Source organism: Anabrus simplex, chromosome 2 (genome assembly GCF_040414725.1).
Source record: "Anabrus simplex isolate iqAnaSimp1 chromosome 2, ASM4041472v1, whole genome shotgun sequence".
Classification (NCBI taxonomy): domain Eukaryota; kingdom Metazoa; phylum Arthropoda; class Insecta; order Orthoptera; family Tettigoniidae; genus Anabrus; species Anabrus simplex.
The window spans coordinates 635,670,062-635,688,499 of NC_090266.1; the positions used below are offsets into that span (position 1 = coordinate 635,670,062).

General features: G+C 42.2%; 1 protein-coding gene across 5 annotated transcripts in view; it reads right to left on the bottom strand.

The window, feature by feature from the left end:
• The window catches only part of LOC136862977 (solute carrier family 41 member 1), an 847,982-nt gene that overhangs the window by 311,018 nt on the left and 518,526 nt on the right, over positions 1-18,438 (bottom strand). Inside the window, exon 1 of one of the 5 annotated variants that reach the window (XM_067139278.2) lies at positions 18,317-18,429. The exons of the other annotated variants lie outside the window; for them this stretch is intronic. The gene's annotated coding sequence lies outside the window, so the exon portion shown is untranslated. Of the gene's footprint in view, positions 1-18,316; positions 18,430-18,438 lie in introns of those variants that run through there. 5 annotated transcript variants of the gene reach the window in all.

Here is an 18,438-nt window from a genome sequence, read left to right on the forward strand (position 1 = left end):
TCTAGGAATGCAAGTATATGCCTCCATTCATTTTGTGTTCGGGCCATTAATTTAACCTGTTATTCTTATTCCACGAAGGCCCAGTAGGTTGGGTATTTAATATCCCTGTAAAAGTATGTTCAATTTTGTAAATGGTGGTTTGAGAGGCTTTCCTGGTCTTGTACCTGATTTGTTAACTTGTTGTTATTTGTTGAATGTTCTAATTCTATGTCAAAATTGTTAAGTTTTGCTACTTTTGAAAATATAACCTTTAATTCAATTTTAATCAATATCTCAGCTTTGTAGTTAGACCCATTCCAGCCCGCACCTTCTTTCACCTCTGCTGTTCCACGGGTAACCCCGTAACACAATCAATCAATCAATCAATCAATCAATCAATCAATCAATCAATCAATCAATCAATCAATCAATCAATCAATCAATCAATCAATCAATCAATCAATCAATCAATCAATCAATCAATCAATCAATCAATCAATCAATCAATCAGCACTAATCTGCATTTAGGACAGTCGCCTAGGTGGTAAATTCCCTATATCTTGTTTTCCTAGCCTTTTTGTGAATTATTACAAAGAATTTGGAAATTTATTGAACATCTCCCTTGGTAAATTATCCCAATCCCAAACTTCCCTTCCTATAAACGAATATTTTCCCAATTTGTTCTCTTGAATTCCAACTCTAACTTCATAATGTGATCTTTTCTACTTATAAAAACACCACTCAAACTTATTCATCTACTGCTGCCATTCCACGCCCAGAAGTGTCCACTTTCTACAAAGTTGAGAACAACGAAATACAGTGCAAGGTACATGAAACTCATCACAACTACAAACCACCGTACAAACACGCAGTAGTGAATACACTCATCCTGACTGACTGACTGATTCATCATCGCCGAGCCGAAACTACCGCCGACCCGAAACTACTGGACATACAAAAATGAAATTTTGGGGATACATTCATATTAACATGTAGGTGCTCGCTAAGGGAGGATGTTTGGATATTCCGTCGCTAAGGGGGTGAAAAGGGGGGTAAATGAGAATATCTATATCTCAAAAACTTAAAAGTTTAGAGTAATAAAAATTGGCATTTGGAATCTCCTTTAAAAGTAAAGAAACACGTATTTTTTTGTTTTCGTAAAATCCCATAAAGGGGGGGGGGGGGTGAAAAGTTGGGAAAATGTGTTGAACACCTTTTATGAGGAGACTTACATCTCAAAAACTGAAGATGTTATAGTCATAAAAATGTAAATTTGGAACCTCCTTTAAAAATAAAGAAACACGTATTTTTTTTTTTTCTGTAAATCCCAATAGGAGGGGTGAAAAGTGTGAATAAGGGGTTGAATGTCTTTAATGAGGATACTTATATCTCAGAAACTAAAGATATTACAGACCAGACAGTTAGTATATGGAATCTCCTTTAAAAATACAGAAACATTAATTCTTTTTGTTTTTGGAAAATCTAATTAATGGGGGTTAAACAGTATTGACAAATTGGGGTGAACTTTTAGAAAGACTATATCTACAGCATATCTCAGAAACGTAAAATGTTGCAGACGTAAAAATTGGTATTTGGAATCTCCTGTTAAAGTAAAGAAACAGGTATTCTCGAAAAATCCAATGAAGGTTGGGGGGGGGGGGGGGTGAAATTTTGAAAAAAATATTGAATTAATTGTATGAGGATACTTACATCTAATAAAAACTAAAGTTGTTACAGACGTGAACATTGGTATTTAGATCTTCTTTAAAAATAAAACGACGCGTTTTGGGGTGGGGGCGAGGAATCATCTTTGGGGGCGGGTGTGAAAAGGAGTTGAATTCGTTTCATGAGGACACATATCTCAAAAACTGAAGATAATCGTTATTTAGAAGATCCTTTACTATTAAAGAAACAAATATTCTTTGCCGGAAAATTCACTTAAGGGGGGGTGGGGGCAGGGGAGTGTGAAAGTAAGTGAAAAAAGGTGAATTATTTTTATGGGAATACTTATATCTCAAAACTGAAGGTAACACAGGTGAACATTGGTAGTCTATTTGGAATATCCTTCCTTCTTTTTTGGGGGGAGGGAATCAACTTAACCGCGGTAGGGTGATAAAGGAGGTGAGACCAATTGATTTTAATGTTCATAATGTACTTAAAAGGAGCTTTCGTGGTTCAGGCGGCAGCGCGCCGGCCTCTCACCGCTGGGTTCCGTGGTTCAAATCCCGGTCACTCCATGTGAGATTTGTGCTGGACAAAGCGGAGGTGGGACAGGTTTTTCTCCGGGTACTCAGGTTTTTCCCGTCATCATTCATTCCAGCAACACTCTCCAATATCATTTCATTTGTCATTCATTAGTCATTGCCCCAGAGGAGTGCGACAGGCTTCGGCAGCCGGCACAATTCCTATCCTCACCGCTAGCTGGGGGCTTATTCATTCCATTCCTGACCCGTTTGAATGACTGGAAACAGGCTGTGGATTTTCAATGGACTTATTCTGATCATAAACCGATCATTTTTAATCTTTCCTGGGTTCGTTTTCAAGAGCCATCTTTTCCTTTGGAGAACCTTCTTAGATTACAGTAGATTCTTCTGGCATATAAATGAGAATTTAAACACATTTGAAATAAAGGATAGGTATAAGATTGACCGTGCAATTGTTCACTTCTATAATAAGGTCAATAATACACGGAAGTATGTCATTCGTATCGCCAGAATTCCTGCGCACTTGCCTACGGGCGACAATGGTGCTGGTCATACTGTCATCAATGACAATGGCAGCAGATGTAATTTACCGCCAAGTAGAGGTCTTGCATCTTGCTGTGGGGTCCAGAACATCAATAATAATAATAATAATAATAATAATAATAATAATAATAATAATAATAATAGTAATAGTAATCATGTTCTGGATCGTCGTCAAAATGTGCGGACCGCGCTGGAAACGGGTCCTGGACGGGTAATGACTACGATTGCAGTCCGGCCGCCGGTTCAGTACCGACAAGGCACCCAAAACGACACCACGCCGGATCTCCTCAAGGATTTGATCCACATTAAAAATGTTTATAGGAAAACATGGCAAAGCTTTAGGGACCCAACTGACCGGGTGGAATACCTGGACCTAGCCCGAGAGGTACGAAATCGATTGCTGGAAAAAATATTGAAAAATGGAAGGAACGTTGCCGTAATCTCTCAGAAAACGAGCCAGATCGCGAATATCGGCGGGTTATATATAAAAACGATAGGCATTCAATTATAAATTTCAGTATATTACCGTAGCGAAGCACGGGTATCTTACTAGTTGTATATAAAGTTAAAGCTAGAGCAGTCTCTTATTTGAGTCCGGCTCTTTGGCTGAACGATCAGCGTTAGCCGTCGTGTCACAGGGCCGTGGGTTCGATTGTCGAACGGGCCGAAGGTTTTAAGCGAGTATAGTCAAGTTTGAATAATACTGTAACACGCACCATATGAACATACCATTATATTAGAGTTTTAATACTTATTAAGGTACAGCCTCAACATTTGCCTGATGTGAAAATGGGAAATCACGGAAAATCATCTTCAGGGCCGCCGACAGTGGAGTTCGAACCTACTACTCCCGAATGCAAGTCACAGCTGCGCGACCCTTACCGCACGGCCATCTCGCTCGGTGACAAGGACACTAACTTTTAATATATATCATTAACGTCATTAACGTCTTCCAGAATGATTACTAACTGTCACGATAGCATGCATAACAATCACCTACTATCAGCATAGTCAGTCACCACACTTGGAGACTGAACCATTGTTTAGTTATGCTTTGACAGCGTATTACACGCATTCTGCAACATACACGAAATGTTTCGCAGAATATTTTGCTGCACGACAATACCGTATCTTCACCCTTGCCGTACAAAACACAACTACAAATTGGCTATGATTGCTATGGATTTCACAAGATTTAGGAATAATAACAGAGACGTACCTTGAAGACTTAAAGCTAGCAAATTATTTCTTATATGAGGGAATTCAAAAATTTGCATGGGATCTATAAGTGTTTAAAAATTTTCAATGTCAATTATAAAAAAGAAGTAGAAGACCACCACCGGAGCTGGTTTATGCGTATAGTTTCATCCATGGAGTGTATTTCCAAATCTTTATTTCTTCATTCCGAGTAAACTCCTGACATTGTTCCTACCAGTTTGTACCAGCAATCGCACTCGCTATTTTCTTGTCTGTTTTTTGTTTAGCTAGTGGTTTAACGTCGCACTAACACATCGAATGTTTCCGTCGACGCAAGGATGAGAAAGGTATTGGACTGGAAAGTAAGCGGCCGTGACCTTAATTAAGGTACATCCCCAGCATTTTCTTGGTGTGACAATGGGAAACCACGGGAAACCATTTTCAGGGCTGCCACTCACCATCTCCCGAATGAAAGCTCACAGATACGCGACCCTAATCGCACGGCCAACTCGCTTCCAACTTATGAATAAGCTATGTCCATCCATCTTTCACACCCGTACAGTAAGGTTGATCTCAAAACAAATCGATGTAAAAAATAGCTTGGTCCAGAATAGAATAGTTTGTGTAGAATACTGTTGATAGCAATTGCGAGATCACTGCACTAACTTAGTTGCACCTAAATTCAGTCTCGCTATACTATTATCCTGAGACTATACACATCCTAAATACTTCAAACAATCCACCTCTTCCTTTTTTGTATTCCCAACACGACAGTCATTCCTTTTAGTTTTCCTCCCTACTAACATTACGCTGGTCTTGTGAATGGGGGAAGAAGGGTACCTACGAGGGCAAGAGAAGTAAAGGGAGACGAACGCGACGATGGTTAGACTAGGTTATTAATGATATAGTGATAAGAGGTGTGGAACTAACTGGGGAAACTGAGATCGTTGGAAATAGAGGATTGTCGAGACAACTAATTGATACACAGAGGTTTGCAGACTGAACGCTGAAAGGCACAACGGAAGTTTTACTCATGTTAGCAAATGAAGTGTTTCTATGTTTCCGACCAGGCCACAGTAGAGAATTAGGCGAACTTAAATCAGTGTTAATAAGCACTACACCGGGCGAGTTGGCCGTGCGCGTAGAGGCGCGCGGCTATGAGCTTGCATCCGGGAGATAGTAGGTTCGAATCCCACTATCGGCAGCCCTGAAAATGGTTTTCCGTGGTTTCCCATTTTCACACCAGGTAAATGCTGGGGCTGTACCTTAATTAAGGCCACGGCCCCTTCCTTCCAACTCCTAGACCTTTCCTATCCCATCGTCGCCATAAGACCTATCTGTGCCGGTGCGACGTAAAGCCCCTAGCAAAAAAAAAATAAGCACTACAGTGAAGACAACGAATCACCTAGAAGAATTATTTACTTGCTTGACGCAGTTATGGCTTGAAATAACCTGACATTCAATACCACACAACTTGAACTGTGACGCGTTTTTCGTAGCACCGTCAGCGCGCTAGTACGGAATACATTTGACTGAGTCGCGGGGTGGACCCAGCGTAGTCTAAACAGGTTGAAAGCTGCCAGCAGAGACCAATGAAATCGCTAAGAAGAGCGACAACTTCTGAGCAAAATGTCCAATGTTTCTTATGGGACCCCGAAATCTGCACACATATGAAAATACACAGCCTGTTTCTAGTCATTTAATCGGATCAGGAATGGGATGAATGAAGCTCCATCTAGCGGCGAGGATAGGAATTGTGCCGGCTGCCTAAGCCTGTCGCATTCCTCTGGGGCAATGATTAATGACTGAGAGATGAAATGAAATTATATTTTAGAGTGTTGCTGGAATGAAAGGTGACAGGAAAAACCGGAGAAAAACCTGTCCCACCTTCGCTTTGTCCTGCACAAATCTCACATGGAGTGGCCGGGACTGGAACCACGGAGCGCAGCGGTGAGAGGCCGGTGCGCTGGCGCCTGAGCCACGGAGACTATTTTTACTCAGAGGGACAATATAAAACGGCACACTTATTCTTTTACGTAATTGTCAATATCGTGATCATTGCCTTAGGATCTACAGTTTTACGTGGAATCCGAACCATCGGGGAGTGACTTCTGAATTTAAAAAATCCCGCGGGATTCTAACCATGACCACCTTGATGAGAAGGCAGTGGCTATGTCACATGGCTATCATGTCCCCAATATTTGAAGAAATGAAGCCTTGTATATATCGCACCTCCGTAAGAATAGAGACAGCTCACCTCACCTCCACCTCTACCTCCACTGAAGTTCGATTCTCTGTCGGGTTAGAGAGTTAACTGTTAAATTAAACCCAAAGCACTACAATAGCATCCGCAAGAAGCCTCAATAGCACTCATAAGAAGCTCCTGTAGCCGCCGCAACTCCCAGCATGATATGAGAAAAAAAATAAAACCCGGCAATTTTCACTATCTTCCTGCTCCCTACCATACGAAAGCTTAAAAGAAGCTCTATAGCACCCAAAAAAGTCCTATAATGCCCAAAAGAAATTCCGTAGCACCCAAATGAGTTCTTATAATGCTCAAAAGATATCGTATAATGCCCAAAAGTCCTAAAATGCCTAAAAGAATTCTTATGATGGCTACAACAACCCTTTTAGCACTCAAAAGGAGTTTTATAATGCTCAAAAGAAGTCATAAAGTACCAAAACAAGAACCAAAATAAGTTCTGATGCGCCCAAAAGGAGCTTGTAGTCCAGCGTCAGCTCTAAGATGTTAGATTAGCCTTCCATAAAGGCAATGTATGGCAACCATCTTGCATAGCAGCTCTTTCGCCTGGAGCCTACGAGCTGTGTAGGGAAGGACAACCGGTTAAGAAGAAGCTGCCGAACAGTCACCATTAGTCTCTTAAAACCAATGTATAGTAGCCATCGAGCTTAGTAAAATAGTTATCTTGTAAGTTGAAGCTTACAATCTTATGCGATTAGCTTTCTCAGGCATCGAACTTGGGTCTGTAAAGTTATCGCGTCTGTGAGGCTAAGCCTGGAATCGAATCCGACCCCGTAAGGTTAAGCTTGCACTCTTGGGCATTGAACTTTGATCTGTAAGTTTGGCGCCCCTGTGAGGTTAAGCCCTGAGTTGTATCCAAGCCTGTGAGTTTAAGCTTGCACTCGTAGCCAGCCACCTACATTTCAAATCATCCGCCTCATTCCGTGAGGAGGAGGCCGACTCCTCAGGCGTAAGGAATGAGGAGGCCCGGACCCGTCAATTTACCCTACTGATCCTGATTACTTGGGGAAACACGAGTAGAAGGCACATACACTAATTCATTAGTACTACGTTTTCTTCTTCAGCTACGCGAATTAGTCATATTTCATGTAAGTCAGTAGAACAACTTCCTCAATGTAATGGTGTGCACTGAAGTCTGCGAGGATTAGTACAGGCTGTGAACGTTGTGAAAAAAGTCGACGCAGGTCTTGTTCAGTTACCAGTTAGTCAGGTGGACGGTATAATGAAACAACAGTTAATGGTGAACCTCTGTAACTTTAATGGCACACGTTTCCAGTCAAGTCCCTCTAAGATTAAAGGTTACTTGATCATAAATGATGTTCCTCTTGAGGAGAATTCTGACCTATGCATATCGATTTCCGAGGAAACCGTATTTCTAAGCGTCAAGAGAAACTGCACAATGTTTTCTAGCAATGGAGTTGTTGCATTAGCCTGCGGCTTTGCTTGAGGCTGTTGTCTTGATTGTAATTGTTGTGAAGGGTGTATAGGTCCAATGGAGTTGACAAGAGAACGCTGTCCATTATAGTTTTGGGCAGGTTATTGGTGGGAAATGGCTTAAGTGCAGGGGAAGGAAAGGATGGAAATTCCTTGGTGTACAAGTATTTTGGAATGAACAGTATATGTACAGTATATACATGCATTATCATATACAGGGTGGCCCACTTAAAACTTCCACCGCAAATATATCCGGAACAACAAGAGATACTGAAAAATGACTTTCACGGGCATGAAGGTAGGGAAGGGGATAAATAAAGTAAATACTAGGAGCCAGTCAAAAACGTAAGAAAATATTTTCAACATAAACTTACGTTTTTAAAAATAGATATCCTCTATTATTTCTTGCGTAGTTGTTAAGATGAAAAATCTCATAAAGAATGGCGTTTGTTTCATCGCAATAGGTCAATTACATCCCGAGATATTGCAACGTGAAGTTGACGCTTGAGATAAACGAAACGCGCAGGAGTGTCACACCACCATACCGCATTCGAGGAATGTGTGTTTGCATGACTTATTTACGCAAATCTACAGTATAATGTACTCAAGGTTCATTTTCCTTTACACGTTAGCATACGAAACTGAACAGGACGAAAATTGTTGTGGTGGACTGCATATCAATGTGTGGCTGTGGGGTGTGACCAGTCTTAAGGAAAATAATGGATAGCAAGAGCATTATGAGACGCACCGTCCACAGGATATTGCGTAATGAGCTGCAACTGCGCAAAATCGCATCGCGGTGGGTACCGCATGCACTGACGGAAGTTCAAAGGTGGGTGCGCTATGCAATATGCTCCGACCACCTTGCACGCTGGCAACAGGACGGCGATCAATTCTTGTCACGAATAATCGCCATCGATGAATTTTGGGCCAGGTCATACGAACCAGAACTGAAACGTTAGTCCGCGGAGTGGCGACATGCTGGATCTCCAAGGAGGCAGAAGGTCCGTCAGAATCCTTCCCCAGTCAAATTGATGGTGATCGTCGCGTATGACGTCAGGTTGTCATTGTTTGCCACTTTGTTCCACATGGCAGAACAGTGACCGCACAGTAAGTTACTACAGGGACTTCCTGGTGCGACAGGTACGACGTGGCGTTCGGGAGAAACGTCCGGATCATTGGACAGTGCAATAATCCTGCACGACAATGCAAAACCACATGAAGAGTGTGTAGGGCAGCTACTGCGACGTTGGGGATGGGAAGAATTGGAGCACCCACCGTACTCTCCCGACACTTCGCCCTGTGACTTTGATCTCATTCGAAAAATTAAGGAACCACTACGTGGTAGGCGGTTTGCAACACGAGAGGACATTGCTAATGCTGTGCGCCAACAGGTGACCCGATTCACACATGGTGCGGCAAATGCTGAGGCAGATGGTATTCAGTGCTTCCCACATCGTTGGCAGCTGTGTGGTGTCAGTAGCAGGGGACTACTTTGAGGGTCTTCTGTCATGTCAACTTTATGTGTACTGTGTTGTCATTCTTTTGTACCGGGAAGGCCACATTGCCCTGTATACTAACGTAATAAATTAGTGTGTTACGATATTGCAGTGCTATTCATTGTCCACACATGTAATTAACACCTTATCCTTTCGTCTGTATATGTCACAATTTCCAACCGGACTGGTATCTTCAAGAAAAAAAATAGTTGCCATGACTTTTGCCCCAACCCTCGTACTGTACTCTGGAATTACAACAATGTTTTATTTTCCACATGGCGTGGATGGTTATTTTATAACCGTGACTTTCTCTCTCTCCCTCTCTCTCTGAATCTAGCACTGTTTAACCGCACTCCGCTATCCTTACCTGTGCGATACGCCCTGAGACCTCGTCCCTGCCATAGTCCTGAACCTTTTTTAGGGCACAGTGTACATAAGATGGTAAAATACGGTCTTCAAATACGACACACAGCAGTTGTCCAGGCTCTACTACAGTCTGTCCATCTCGCACGATTTTACGGTGAAAGCATCTGACTGTATTTCGGAAAGTAATTATTCCTCCGAGAATGTCTTATCTACCGCACGAATTAGATATATGTAGTAGTAGTAGTAGATTTATTTTCTCCGAATTTTACAGTTTTTAAATCTAATTAATCTTTACGGAGAAAATAAAAGAGACAACGAACACAAAAAAAGAAAACGTAAACCATGCAAACAATACAATCAAGACAAGATATAAATAATGGAAAACACTGTTGAATAAAGTCTTTCGGCAAAACGGCAAACAAAGCAAAAAATAAACAAAAATGGCTAACTATAGCAGTCTGCTTACAATGGGCGTGCGCCAGACCGGGTGTACCCTCAGTCAGCTGTCCGAGTCTTTCACCAGAGTCAGGTAGCTGAGCCCTGACCTAGGACGCCGCTGAATTAGATATATCTTCACAGTCAGGAGACTGAATGAGGGGGATTATAACTTAGCAAACCTGCTCTCACAGATCGCCGAAGAAAGTTCTATTTACACCATACTACGCCCCTTTTAAGTAATGCTCATTATTTCAGTTCGCATGTGTGGTATTGGGCCTTAATACAATTTCCTACGGACATTGCATGTAATCGGTCGATGGCCAGAGGAAACGTTTAAGTTTAAAGGACTTCTGGTTTACAAAGGGTAAGTCGCATGAGGACAATACATACATACATACATACATACATACATACATACATACATACATACATACATACTTCATTATAGACTGTTATGCCTTTCAGCATCCAGTCTGCAAACCTCTGTGAATTTGCTAACCGCCGCCACAATCCTCAGTTCGTAACTAATTCTGTAGCCTCATTTAGTTCTGTACATCTTATTCTTAAATCGTTAGAAACTGAGTCTAAATATCGTCGTCTTGGCCTCCCTTTACTTTCACACCGTTCACAACAGAGTCCGTTATTCACCTGGGTAACCTGTCCTTTTCCATTCGGCTCGTATGACCCCACCAACGAAGCCGGTTTGTGCGTACAGGTTCATCCATTGACTTCATTCCTAATTTAGCCTTTATCCCCTCATTCCGCGTACCCTACTGCCATTGTTCCCACCTGTTTGTACCAGCAATCATACTTGTTACTTTCATGTCTGTTAATTCTAACTTATGAATAAGATATCCTGAGTCCACCCAGCTTTCACTCCCGTAAAGCAAAGTTGGTCTGAAAACATACCGATGTAAGATAGTTTCGTCAGGAAGCTGACAGAATACTGATGATCGCAACTGCGAGATCACTGTATTAGCTTTACTGCACCTTGATTCAATCTCACCTACTATAAACTACTACCATCCTGGGGATACACACATCCCAAATACATGAGATAATCTACCTGTTCCAGCTTTGTATCAACAATCTCACATTCACTTCTCTTGGATTTATTACCTACTGACATCAATGGCTAATGGCCTGGAATGGGTAATTTTCGTACCATAATCATTGTACCTATTATCAAGTTCCAAGATATTAGACTGCAGGTTTTCTCCACAATCCACCATTAAGACCAAGTCGTCATCAGAGACCAAACTGTTGATTACATTTTCACCGAACTGAATCCATTCCTGCCACTTAATACCTTTCAGTAGATGATCCATGTAAACTATGAACAACGAAGTTGGGATTACACCCTCGTCTAACCGCTGTAAGTAGCTGGAACAAATAATTCAATCTACCATCAATTTTCACCGCACCCCAATTGTCAACGTAAATGCCTTTGGTTGTTCTTAATAATATACCCTTAGTCCTCCAGTGTCCGACTCGTTGGCTGAATGGTCAGCGTACTGGCCTTCGGTTCAGAGGGTCCCGGGTTCGATTCCCGGCCGGGTCGGGGATTTTAACCTTAATTGGTTAATTCCAGTGGCCCGGGGGCTGGGTGTTTGTGCTGTCCCCAACATCCCTGCAACTCACACACCACACATAACACTATCCTCCACCACAATAACACGCAGTTACCTACAGATGGCAGATGCCGCCCACCCTCATCGGAGGGTCTGCCTTACAAGGGCTGCACTCGGCTAGAAATAGCCACACGAAATTAATAATAGTCCTCCAGTAGGGCGAACATCTTTTCACTTGGTACTCTGTCATATGCCTTCTCTAGATCTACGAAACATAAATATAACTGTCTATTCCTCTCGCAGCATTTTTCAGTTACCTGGCGCATACTGAAAATCTGACCCTGACAGCCCCTCTGTGGTCTTAATCCACACTAGTTTTCATCAAACTTACTCTCATCCACTGATCGCAACCTCCCTCCCAAATTCCCAGAGAACACCTTGCCTGGTACACTGATCAATGAGATACCTCAATAGTTGTTGCAATCCTTCCTGTTTCTTTGCTTGTAGATAGGGGCTGTTAATACTTTTGTCCAATCGGAAGGTACCTTACTAACATTCCATGCTCATCTTATTACTCTATGAAGCCATTTCATCCCTGCCTTCCCACTATACTTCACTATTTCTGGTCTAATTTCATATATTCCTGCTGCTTTATGACAATGGAGTTTATTTACCATCCTTCCCACTTCCTCAAGCGTAATTTCACGAACATCATTGTCCTCCCCGTGAGCGCGCTTGCTCGCGACGTCACCAAGAAGATTTCCTTTTATGTTGGGAAGAGTTTCAAAATATTCCTTCCACCTGTTCAATGATTCCCTGGGATCTATTATGAATTCACCTGATTTACCCAAAACACCATTCATTTCTTATTCGCCTCCCTTTCTAAGATTATTTTTTACCAAGCTGCTCTCGCTTCGTCATTGCACCAAGATGTTCGTTTTCCTCCATTTTTACACACAGTTGTTCCTAAAAATCCCCTTGCTGTTTCTTCTACAGCATCTCTGTACGCCACTCATTCTCTTTCTATTCTTGAACCTGCTTACCGTCCACTGTTCGAAGTTTTTCGCTAATCATATCCATGTACTTCTAATTTCCTCGTCTTGGAGATTTTCTACCCTTATTCGTCTGCGGACATATTTCCCTTTTTCTATCCTAGGCCAAGAGATGCTTTCACTACAGATCAGATAGTGGTCCGTATCATCGAAAAATTCCTGGAAACCCCGCACATTCCTATTAGATTTCCTGAATTCCAAGTCGGTTAAGATATAGTCTATTATGGATCTGTGCCCCTAGCTCCCCATGTGTAGCCTCATGCATGAATAATGTATTCGTAGCTGCTAAACCCATACTATCACAGAAGTGCAGCAAACGCTTCCCATACGTACAGTATTAGCATCCGTATCTTGCCCATATTTACCAGTCACTCTTTCGAATCCTTCAGTTATATTTCCAACTCTCGCATTGAATTCACCCATTAGCGCTATGAGAACAATATGGACAAAGGAATTAATTGTTCACCAGGAGGTAGGGAAAGCGAGGTTAACAAGAAGTAAAGCTACCAACCTGACAGAGGGTAAAAATAAAAGGTAACTAGAATGGAGACTAGTGTGTGTGATTATAGGGGGATTCTTGAAAAAGATAGGAAACTATAAAGTGGTACGAGGGCTGGAACGGGGGCCACTCAGCTTCGGAAGGTCAACTGAGTAGACGGGGGTTCTATTCCCTCCACAACCATCCTCGAAGTGGTTTTCCGTGGTTTCCCACTTCTCCTCTAGACAAATGCCGGGATAGTACCTAACTTAAGGCCACGGCCGCTTTCTTCCCTCTTCCTTGTCTATCCTTTCCAATCTTCCCCACCGGGCGAGCTGGCCGTGCGGTTAGGGGCGCACAGCTGTGAGCTTGCATCCGGGAGATAGTGGGTTCGAACCCCACCGTCGGCAGCCCTGAAGATGGTTTTCCGTGGTTTCCCATTTTCACACCAGGCAAATGTTGGGGCTGTACCTTAATTAAGGTCACGGCCACTTCCTTCCCTCTCGTAGGCCTTTCCTATCCCATCGTAGCCATAAGACCTATCTACGTCGGTGTGACGTAAATAAATAAATAAATAAATAAATAAATAAATAAATAAATAAATAAATAAATAAATAAATAAATAAATAAATAAATAAATAATAAACCCACCTTCCCATCCCTCAGCCTGGCCCCTATTCAGCATAGCAGGTGAGGCAGCCTGGGAGAGGTACTGGTCCTCCTTCCCAGTTGTATCCATCCAACCCAATGTCTCACGCTCCAGGACACTGCCCTTGAGATGGTAGAGGTGGGATCCCTCGCTGAGTCCGAGGGAAACAACAAACCTGGATGGTAAACGGATTAAGAAAGAAAGAAAGAAAGAAAGAAAGAAAGAAAGAAAGAAAGATAGGAAACGAAGGGGTGAAGCAATTAAGGGCCGAAATTGACATTACCACCTTTGTTTAGAGTTGAATTGCACCAGGATATAAAGTCCATGAAGTCAGTTTTAAAATATATAGCAAGGCAAGAGTGCTCGGATGTGCAGATATCCTGGTGGAATACTAAGGGACGAAAAACTTTGAGGATAATTTTAAAGGGTGAAGTCTCGAAATTACGAAAATTGGGATAGGATTTACGATTGAAAATAAGTACATAGATGCGACAATATAGCTCATAGAAAACACTATATTGATAGCAGGACAGAGGATTCGAGTCCAAGGGACATGGCTGCCAAGAAATACTGGATGGTACAATGAGGAATGCAGGAAGAAAAGTGTGGACGTAACGAAAGCACTGAAATCATACAGGAAGGTAGGAGGTCTTGAAACAAGAATTTCATTCTGTAGCAAATGAAGAGTATAGATAATTACGGGCAAACACAAAGTACTCATGGCAGACGAACCAAGCTGATAATGTAAACAGAGATTCTAAAAGACAGGACAGTAAGGAAGTACGGAATAGAATAAAACAAATCAGTAGAGATAGGAAAAGCTGAAAACAAGTAGGTAAATATAAATCATGGTGAATGGATCAAGCATTTCAGAAGGCTATTAGATGGGGAGAATAGTTGGAAACCTACGGTAACATAGAAAGGACTGGGATTTCGAGGGAAATGGAGTGCAACCCTGCCTACTTTGGACGAGGAGATTTCAGTCAGTGAAGTAGAGAAAGGGTGAATAGAGAAAGCAAGAGAAATTTCAGGGATCAAGAAATACATTTTGGAAGGTAGTACGTAAAACTAACTTTATCCTCGAAAACATAGTGAAAATATTCAGTAAGATATTTGAAGCAGTGAGGGTACCAGAATCATGGCAGGAGGGAGTCATGTACCCTGTATATAGGAAACGGGGTGAGAGATCAAATCCAAGTAACTATAGAAAGATCTACTGTAGATTCACTAAGAAACATATATACGGGGATATTGGCAAATTCGATTAATGAATTGGGCAGAGGGGTACTCAGTCCTGTCGAGACGCTAATCAGGATTTTTTTTTTTTGCTAGGGGCTTTACGTCGCACCGACACAGATAGGTCTTATGGCGACGATGGGACAGGAAAGGCCTAGGAGTTGGAAGGAAGCGGCCGTGGCCTTAATTAAGGTACAGCCCCAGCATTTGCCTGGTGTGAAAATGGGAAACCACGGAAAACCATCTTCAGGGCTGCCGATAGAGGGATTCGAACCTACTATCTCCCGGATGCAAGCTCACTGCCGCGCGCCTCTACGCGCACGGCCAACTCGCCCGGTCTAATCAGGATTTAGGAACGGAATAAGGACAAGTGATAACATAATGGTTGTTAAAAAAAATAACGGATAAATACATGAAGACGAAGGAGCAGGAGAAGAAAAGGAAGAAAAGTGTCAAACTGTACATCACGGGGATCGATTTAGAGAAAGCTTTTGATTCGGTGAGTAGACGGGCTGTCGTACATCAGATGAGTCAGATCGGAATATCAAGATGATAAGGGTAATTGAAAATACATATGAGGAATATATTTCTATCAAAGTGAAGGATGGGGGGTTTAAGTGGGAGAGATATTTTCAAAACTGTGTTTCAAACACGGTTGTAAATTATCAATGCCATTTATATTATTTATTAATGACACTTTCCAATCAGAATGCTTTGAGAAAGGAGCCACTACATGTCTCGAGAATCAAGACATTCCGGGTGTGATCTTCGTAGACGATATCCTTCTTCTCACAATAACACCTTGTGCTGGTTGTTTAAAGGAGCCTAACATCTAGGTCATCGGCTCACTCTCTCCCCAGTTGGCGGACATCCGTGACTGGGAGGGAAGAGTCTATATTAATCAGCCGAAGTGTTTACTTACCACCTGATACATCTGGTTTATGTTGTGTACGCAATGAACGGACCTTGTTATCTAGTTGATACAAGTCTGACTAATGTTGAGGACTGCTTCGTATCTGTTGACATGGAGCGAGCTGTACAGCAACCGTACATGCTGCTGGAAGAATCGGGCAGGTAGTGTTGCTGGTTATACTGTCCGGCTCCTTGGCTAAATGGTAAGCATGCTGGTGTTTGGCCCACGGGATCCCGGGTTCGATTCCCGGCCGGGTCGGGGATTTTAACACTCATTGGTTAATTCGGATGGCACAGGGCTGGATGTGTGTGCCGTCCTCATCATTAGAATTCATCGTAGATAGGGCACCAGGGCTCTTCGGAGGCCACGGGCCACTAAATTATGATTATGTAGAGGTCCCGGGTAACCGCCTGACGATTCCCCCGTCCTCACTAAGTCCCTACACGCAATTAATGCTAATCCCTTATTTGAACTTGTCTATACTAATAATTACTACATTAATACTAATGCTATTTTGTTTCTACGTCCCACTATCTTCTTACAGTTTTCGGAGACTCTGAGTTGCCGGAATTTCGTCCCGCAGGAGTTCTTTTACGTACCAGTAAATCTACTGACACGAAGCTGACGTATTTAAGCACTTTCAAATACCACCGGACTGAACCAGGATCGAACCTGCCAAGTTCGGGTCAGAAGGCCAGCGCCTCAACCGTGTGAGCCACTCAGCCCGGCTCTGTATAATACAGTTCCTCACTACAGTGGCACTAAAAGATCAATTCAACGGGAACTGTAGAAAGCTTAGCAACACAACTGTCTCCGACCGAAGCTCGGGCGGAAACGGATTTTCAAAATCTCATTGAAAATTAATTAAATGTATTTTAATTTCTTATTAACCTTATCGTTAGCCTCCGTGGTTCAGGCGGCAGCGCGCCGGCCTCTCACCGCTGGGTTCCGCGGTTCAAATCCCGGTCACTCCATTTGAGATTTGTGCTGGACAAAGCGGAGGCGGGACAGGTTTTTCTCCGGGTACTCCGGTTTTCCCTGTCGTCTTTCATTCCAGCAACACTCTCCACTATCATTTCATTTCATCTGTCAGTCATTAATCATTGCCCCAGAGGAGTGCGACAGGCTTTGGCAGCCGGCACATTTCCTACCCTCGCCGCTAGATGAGGGCTTTATTCATTCCATTCCTGACCCGGTCGAATGACTGGAAACAGGCTATGGATTTTCATTTTCATTAACCTTATGGATTAATCTTTTAAAAAGGAATCCATACTTTCCAGTGTCGACTTAGTCAAATGGGACATAACTTTACAGACTGTCAAACACACAAAATTTCAATAAAAATGATAACACTATAAACATACCTGTAATAACTATATTGGAGGTAACCCAGCCTCTATGACACTGTTAAGACTACAAAGTACCTCAAATGCTAATAACTATTACAAGTATGTTTATAGTGTTATAATTTTTATTGAAATTTTGTGTGTTGGATAGACTGGAAAGTTTTCATGTCATATCCTTATGGATTAATGAGTAGGCTCAACCTTTGTGGTTTCTCTAGTATTAGGGAAGCTATCCTTAGTGGATTTTTTCTCATAGTATATTATGTATAATTAACTGAAATGTAAACATGACAGGGAGGGATTCAGCTACGGCTGGAAATGTAGTAAACACTGTGACTTATGCCAGCAACTTCGTCTTAACGGCAGACTGTGCTGAAAGCCGGCAGTCAAATGTCTTGGAACTCGAAAAGAGGTGCGGCAAGTATTATATGAAAATTAGCCTAAAGTGATATCAGTAGGGAGAAAACTAATAGGACTGAACGCCTCATTGGGAATACAAAACTGGAACAGGTGAATCATTAATAATATTTAGGATGATATTCTCCCAGGATGGTAGTATACCGGTACAGTGTGAAATAGAACCAAGGTGCAGCAAAGCTAATGCTGGGAGTTCACAGTTACGATCAACCGTGTTTTGTAACAAAGAAATACGATTTTGGACGAAACTATCGTTACATCGGTCTGTATTCAGACAATTTTACTGTACGGGAGTGAAATCTGGGTGGACTCAGGTTGTCTTATTTATAAGTTAGAAGTAACAGACAAAAAGGAGCGAGAAGGATTGTTTTAAAAAACAGGTGGGAACAATGGGAGGAGGGTACTTGAAATGAGGAGAGAAAAAAGCAAAGTTAGGAATATACTCGACGGACGAAGCTGTACGTATAAGCCGACTTCGATGGTGGTGTCATGTAGTGCGAATGGAAGGGGCAGGTTACCCAGGAGAATAATGAATAATGGGAGAGAAGAGAAGTAGAGGAATTACTTTATTCTAAGCGTGGAACTAAACGAGACCATAGAGCTAGTGAAGGCTCTTGGTTGGTTCACAGAGGCTTGCAGACTGAACGCTGACAGTTGAAACTCTCTATAATGAAATTGTACGTATGTATGTATGTATGTATGAATATCATTGAAAGGAGGTTAATATTTACCTGGAGTGACCGAGGAGATGCCCGATTGCTGAATGTTGAAGTACACATGGCGATGGACGGTTAGTGTTGTCATTGTGACAGGCATGGGTCTTGACGTTCAATCGTTGACTGAAACATCACTA